The sequence below is a fragment of the Bidens hawaiensis genome, unplaced genomic scaffold (assembly GCF_021521415.1).
Source record: "Bidens hawaiensis isolate Kalapana, Puna unplaced genomic scaffold, B.hawaiensis_p1.1 tig00041155_1, whole genome shotgun sequence".
In the NCBI taxonomy this organism is placed as follows: Eukaryota; Viridiplantae; Streptophyta; class Magnoliopsida; order Asterales; family Asteraceae; genus Bidens; species Bidens hawaiensis.
In genome coordinates, this window is record NW_027497276.1 from 145,110 (window position 1) to 152,768 (window position 7,659).

Consider the following 7,659-nt stretch of genomic DNA (forward strand, 5'->3'; position numbering starts at 1 on the left):
AATATTTACATGCAATCGCGGACGCCACCTTAACCAACAACCATAAACATAAAAAAGCGGGTAAAGCTATTATAGTTTTTTTTTTTTTTTTTTTTTTTTTGTATAAAACGACTCATTTCAACACGAGGGACGTTCTTTTATTCCTGAAAGCTAGAACTTGTTTAATTTGACCAGCCAGCCCAATCTGCTACATATATAATATCATAGTATCATGTATAATCGTGTATCAAATAATTTTGGTTACATGCAAATCAAGTCTGTAAAATGATTATATAACAAGGAATGATTCATGATTCGCTTTTATTCTAACAAGTCTCTGCTGGCCATTGACCACATAAAATATGCACATTTAACAATTCCTAATTCCTAAACAACTCATAAGAAACCTTTAAATTAAAATAAGGAATAATGCATATATAATATTTAGTAATTATGCAATTGGCATTAGAAAAAAAAAATCATGTGGCTATCAAAAAATTGTCACGCATCATATAATAATTTCGTGTTGTTATATCACTTGTTATTAACAATATACGTAATGAGTCAAATCGAATTAATAAATAATACTTCCAAGTTTAATGAACAATCTTTAAATAATTTCTCTGGATAATTAATGAACAATCTCTTGGATAGTTTCGTAGTTTCCAATATTAAAAAAAGTTATTGATGTTTTGAGATCATGCACTACAAGAAAAGGGTGTTTTAGGGACGACACATGTCGCCCCTAAAAGCCTCAAATATCGCCTCTAATACTTTTAGGCGCGACGGGTCGTCTCTAAAGAGGCGCCTCTATTGCCTTGTCTTTAATAACCCATTTTTCGTCCCTAAAAGTACATGTCGCCCCTAATAGGTGTCGCACCTAAAAGTATATTTCGTCCCTATTGGTGTCGTCGCTAAAACGTTTTCGATTAAACTCCGGTGACACTCCAGTGAGGTATAAGGGGCGCCCCCGTCGCCCCTAAAACCCTAAAGGCCTCTAAAATTAAAAAAAAATCGTATTTCCGGCTATTTCCAGATATTACGCTAGTTATATACAAACACTTGTCACAACGATTCATATATATAATATCAACTTATAAAAGCACATAAATGGCAACTTACTAGTACTAATTAAACCGATAGAGTAGCTAGTTAATTAAGATCCATACTTATCATTCGTCGCCCTCATTCATGTCATCCTCGTTGTCTTTGCCTTATTCTTTTTGGCGATTGTGATATTCGTCTAGGTGATGTAGAAAATTTGGATCTTGAAATAAACTAGCAATTTGGGCCTACAATATAAGATGCATATGTTGTAAGAAAACACATAAAAACTTAATACTACCAATATACAACTTTTTAATACACTATTAATATAACACAATAGAGTTTTAGTCTATTAAGCGTGCTAGGATCATTTTGACCTATCCAATACATTCACCAATTATAATGAAAATAATAACATAAACTAGTTTTGATTACATGTGTCATTGGTGGAGGCGGTGTCTGCTCCGGCTGAAGATGATCAACACGACTCAACGATCGGGGTAAAGAAGCTCTAGGTTTACGACTAATCCCTCCAATACAACCGCGTCGAGGACCCATCACCTTTTCGAATACCTCGACCGCATTCGATAGTGGCTCGGGACTTTCTTCATATTCTCCTTCATTGTTGGCCTCAGCTTGAGATTCTAAATCTGGCCTTAAATCATTCTGTAATTTAAAAAAAAAGTTGAGTATGTTCTTTCTCAAATGTTTGTGTGTGTGTGTGTATGAAAAATACACTTTAAATATATACTTACTGTAGGGGTATGGTACTAAAACCCGGTTCTACGACCCTAAATCTATTATGTTTGGCTTATTTTATTACACGGACTAATACAATGCTATTGGGCTGAGGGGGTTTTGTGGATGTAACCCTAACTGGGCCAGGCCCATTAGGGTATCATGATGGTGGCCATGAGGCTCTCTATATAAGGAGGTCTCCACCTCCTTGTTAGGGGGCATGCTCAATAAGAGCCACCACCACTTTTTGTGTCTGTGAACAAGAAATCCTCAGGATATCTTAGCAGTCACCTCCACACCCCCAGAAGCCATCGCAGGTCTCAAGCAGAAGAAGAAGAAGATTAAGACGTGGTTCGTTCATCTCAAAAATCTGTGGAAACATCGTCATGGATCAAGTTAGATTCATTTCGTGCTTCGACATTGGCGCCATCCGTGGGACGGCAACGAACTGCCCTTCGATCTTCATCTCGGCTGTCGGATCTCTCCCAGGAAAAACCCAGATCTGGAAGTTTACAGAAAAAAGGCTTCAAAGCTTGTTCTATTAAAGCTCAAAAAGATCCATAGATCTAAAAAGAGGCTTCCAGATCTGGGCAAGAAGAAACGGCCTGATTCAAATGATCAGGTCTCCGAATCTGTGATGGTTTTAAATCTGCTACGGGCTTCGGATCTGTCCAGATCCGATTTACAGATCTAGGCCTAGATTACAGACCCGGATTTTAGGTCTAAAGTTACAGATCTGACTCTAAAATTGCAGATCCAGAAAGTACCAGACTTCCGCCGCCATGTACGCGCGCCCGCGGATTCTCACTCCACAGCCGTGCATGTGCCGCCGCGGAAACCATCATCTGGGCTTTGCGCAAGAGACCTCCGCCATGCACGCGCACACACGAGTCACCACTCCATCGCCGTGCATGTGCGCATCAGGCCTCGCGCCAAACTTCAAGGTTGGGAATCCTCATAATATCCCATATGGCTACGCGCCAAACTTCAAGGTTGGGAATCCTCATAATATCCCATATGGCTACGCGCCAAGGTTGGGAATCCTCATAATATCCCATATGGCTACGCGCCAAGGTTGGGAATCCTCATAATATCCCATAGGGCTACACGCCAAGGATGGGAATCCTCATAATATCCCATATGGCTACGCGCCAAGGATGAGAATCCTCATAATATCCCATATGGCTACGCGCCAAGGATGGGAATCCTCATAATATCCCATATGGCTACGCGCCAAACTTCAAGGTTGGGAATCCTCATAATATCCCATATGGCTACGCGCCAAACTTCAAGATTGGGAACCCTCATAGTATCCCATATGGCTACGCGCCAAGGTTGGGAATCCTCATAACATCCCATATGGCTACGCGCCAAGGATGGGAATCCTCATAATATCCCATATGGCTACGCGCCAAACTTCAAGGTTGGGAATCCTCATAATATCCCATATGGCTACACGCCAAACTTAAGGGTTGGGAATACTCATACCATATGCTCACGCATCACATATGCTCACGCATATTACACATGCTTACGCATCACATGCTCACACATATCACAGTCTACACAAACGCGCATGCAACATCTGCGCGTGGCGCATAACGCAAAACCAAAGTCCACGCGCACGCGCATGCAACATCTGCACGTGGCGCGGGACATAAAGTAGCTCGTAAGACGCCTCACGCGCAGGCTTTATTATGCTACAGCTCGTAAGTCGCCTCACGCGCAAGCTTCATTATTATTACAGCTCGTAAGTCGCTTCTCGCGCCAGCTTCATTATTATTACAGCTCGTAAGTTGTGACATCTGCCCCGATCCGACCCGACCCAGGTACCCGTTTCCCTTATCCGATCTCTTTCTTTTATGATTTAATATTTATTTATACTTATATTTTACTTTTAATAATAATAATATATTTTCCTTCCCGCCTCTCCTTCCTCTCTTTCTTTCCGCCTTCTTTTCCCTCTTGTTGCCGTCCCGCCTCTTTCTCTCTCTTGTCGTCGTTCCGCCCCTCAGCCTTGTTTCCCTCTTTTTTCTCCCAACTCTCCTTGTCCTTTGTTTCTTCCCGCCTAAGGTTGTCTGCGCAGCTCCACGCGCCAGACTCCTTACAAGGAAGCCTGCGTGATGACCAGCTGTTCCAGCGATACGCGAGACGAACTCTTCTCGCAGCGCGCTAAGAATTGTAATTCTTCTCGCAGCGCGCTAAGAACGGTAGTTCTTCCCGCGACGCGCTAAGGATTTGTAGTTCTTCTCGCAGCGCGCTAAGAATCGTAGTTCATCCCACGACGCGCGAAGAATTATAGTTCTTCCCGCGGCGCGCTAGGAATTGTAGTTCCTCCCGCGGCGCGCTAAGAAATGTGATTCTTCCCGCGGCGCGCCTTAGCCTTCTTGCGCGCAGCTTTCTCGCGCTAGACTTATCTTTTCTTATGTTTTATCCAGCCTGTTCGCTTTTGTGTTGTCTTATCCTCTGTGCTGTTGACCTGACCTATTTTATGTCTGAAAAGCCACTTTTGGCGCAGCATGCGCACCAACCCCATTGGTTGACAGAAAAAGTGACTGACATTATCTTTTGAGATCTGCTTTTCCATGCTTGACCAGTACCTTTATCTGACCCGCCCATGCCTGTTTACTGTTACCTGTCAGCTTTTCCTTGTCCCCTGCAGCTGCCATATCCTTTGATATCTTTTGCTTTTGGAATCTTTTGCTTTTTGAGATCTTTTCCCCTTTTCTAGGGATTGTGTTCCCTAGGGTTTCCCTATAAATAATAATGTTAATTTCCTAACACTACACACACAAAGCACTTAAACTCTCCTGTTCTTCCTTGCTCTCTGCCGTTGATCCTCTGTCGCCTCCCTCTCTGCCTCCGTCTTCCTCCCTGTTCTGCCCTGCTTTTCCGGTAATATATATTATATATAATAATTTACTTATTAATTATGCTAACTTATAATCAAGACTTAAAACCAATCATTAAAACAATAATCTTATTTATAGGTTAACTTGTGCTTGTTTAAAGTTGGTTCTTGCTTTATCTTACACCGCACCGTTTATCAAGTGAGTAATCTCGTACCTAATCCCTTTTATATTTAATGTTTTGGGATGTTCATGTGTTCATACAAACTTAGAGTCTTAAACTTGTTTATGAACTTTAGTCGCGCAGTATCCCATGTGTTGAGGACGTAGACTTGGCTGTTTATTTGTATGTGTGGATCATTAACCGTCTTGTCGGTCTATTCCGCAGTTCTCATGGTACCATTAGATGAACACGGGAGAACTATCGTTTATGATTTTCTCTTTTGTTTACACTTGCACAGTCTTTCTTGTTTGTGAGCTCAATTGTGAGCACTGGCAGTCTATGAATCTTAGATTTGGTCCCGATCGGATTACACCCTTGTTGAAAACCAGACATACACATGTTGCGCGCAGATTTATTGTTATCTATGTATTGTATTAAACTTGATTTCTCACAAACACGCAAGTGTTTGACGTTTTATTTTAACACATGTTCAGGTTTGCTGTAGCTACATTTGGAGCTTGTGGACACGTAGGAAGTTTTCTTTATTTTGAACCTAGATTAAAATGTATCAAGACAAGTTATTGCTGTTCGATTATTATGATTTATAATATGTTGATTTATGATAAATTATGTTATCTTATGTCTACTTTGCGCGTGCGCGAATGAATGTATTTATTAAATATTGACACCCAATAGTGTCACGAGTAATGAAACAATATGTGGCGCCCCGATGTATAATCCGCCTTTGGTCGGGGTGTTACATAAGTCGCTTCTCGCGCCAGCTTCATTATTATTTTAGCTCGTAAGTCGCTTCTCGCGCCAGCTTCATTATTATTACAGCTCATAAGTCGCCATGCGCGCAAGCTTCATTATTATTACAGCTCGTAAGTCGCTTCTCGCGCCAGCTTCATTATTATTTTAGCTCGTAAATCGCTTCTCGCGCCAGCTTCATTATTATTACAGCTCATAAGTCGCCATGCGCGCAAGCTTCGTTATTATTATAGCTCGTAAGCCGCCTCACGCGCAAGCTTCATTATTATTACAGCTCGTAAGTCGCTTCTCGCGCCAGCTTCATTATTATTACAGCTCGTAAGTCGCTTCTCGCGCCAGCTTCATTATTACTTTAGCTCGTAAGTCGCTTCTCGCGCCAGCTTCATTATTATTACAGCTCATAAGTCGCCATGTTCGCAAGCTTCGTTATTATTATAGCTCGTAAGCCGCCTCTCGCGCCAGCTTCATTATTATTATAGCTCGTAAGTCGCCATGCGCGCAAGCTTCATTATTATTATAGCTCTTAAGTCGCTTCTCGCGCCAGCTTCATTATTATAGCTCGTAAGTCGCCTCACGCGCAGGCTTCATTATTATTATAGCTCTTAAGTCGCTTCTCGCGCCAGCTTCATTATTGTTACAGCTCGTAAGTCGCCTCACGCGCAAGCTTTATTATTATTACAGCTCGTAAATCGCTTCTCGCGCCAGCTTCATTATTATTACAGCTCGTAAGTCGCCTCTCGCGCCGCTTTATTATTATTTTAGCTCGTAAGTCGCCTCTCGCGCCAGCTTCATTATTATTATAGCTCGTAAGTCGCCATGCGCGCAAGCTTCATTATTATTATAGCTCTTAAGTCGCTTCTCGCGCCAGCTTCATTATTATAGCTCGTAAATCGCCTCACGCGCAAGCTTCATTATTATTATAGCTCTTAAGTCGCTTCTCGCGCCAGCTTCATTATTATAGCTCGTAAGTCGCCTCACGCGCAAGCTTCATTATTATTATAGCTCTTAAGTCGCTTCTCGCGCCAGCTTCATTATTATTACATCGCATAAGTCGCCATGCGCGCAGGCTTCATTATTGTTGTAGCTCGTAAGTCGCCTCTCGCGCCAGCTTCATTATTATAGCTCGTAAGTCGCCTCACGCGCAAGCTTCATTATTATTATAGCTCGTAAGCCGCCTCACGCGCAAGCTTCATTATTACTATAGCTCGTAAGTCGCCTCGCGCGCAGGCTTTTATTACAACATGTCACCATCATGAAGAAAACCTCTCAAAACTCAAAAGACAATAAAGACAAGGCCAAAGAAAAGGGAAAAAAACCGCCTCACACCTTATAAAGTCCAGCGCTCCACCTAGACGCTTGCGCGCCCAGGAGCAACGCTGGACTTGGGGGGCTTGTAGGGGTATGGTACTAAAACCCGGTTCTACGACCCTAAATCTATTATGTTTGGCTTATTTTATTACACGGACTAATACAATGCTATTGGGCTGAGGGGGTTTTGTGGAGGTAACCCTAACTGGGCCAGGCCCATTAGGGTATCATGATGGTGGCCATGAGGCTCTCTATATAAGGAGGTCTCCACCTCCTTGTTAGGGGGCATGCTCAATAAGAGCCACCACCACTTTTTGTGTCTGTGAACAAGAAATCCTCAGGATATCTTAGCAGTCACCTCCACACCCCCAGAAGCCATCGCAGGTCTCAAGCAGAAGAAGAAGAAGATTAAGACGTGGTTCGTTCATCTCAAAAATCCGTGGAAACATCGTCATGGATCAGGTTAGATTCATTTCGTGCTTCGACACTTACATATTGTTGCTCGGCTAGCTTGTTGTCAAACGTCCCATCACGACGAGTATGCGCTTTCTTAAACGTTTGTAGCTTGTTCATATTCTGTATATAACATTAAAAATTAGATTATACAATAAAAACATTATATAAATAAGAACCTTACATTTTTGAAACTATAGCTATTGTATGTCACTGTCCCCCCGCGGTTTGGGTATTTTTGAAGTTTTCAATTGTCTAGGTTAACCACTGACTGGTTTTTATGTGACTCGGAACAAAAAAAAAGTCAAATGTTTTCTTCCAATTTTCACTCGACATTTATTGGGGCCTCTT

At 42.2% G+C, this 7,659-nt stretch overlaps 1 long non-coding RNA gene across 1 annotated transcript; it reads right to left on the minus strand.

Annotated features, from left to right (window-relative positions):
• Positions 1 to 1,207: 1,207 nt before the first annotated feature.
• Positions 1,208 to 7,442, minus strand: LOC143592690 (uncharacterized). Its single transcript, XR_013145962.1, has 2 exons — positions 7,348 to 7,442; positions 1,208 to 1,271 (listed from the first exon to the last, which is right to left on the minus strand). It is a non-coding gene; the product is annotated as an uncharacterized LOC143592690 (long non-coding RNA).
• Between the last annotated feature and the right edge of the window lie 217 nt (positions 7,443 to 7,659).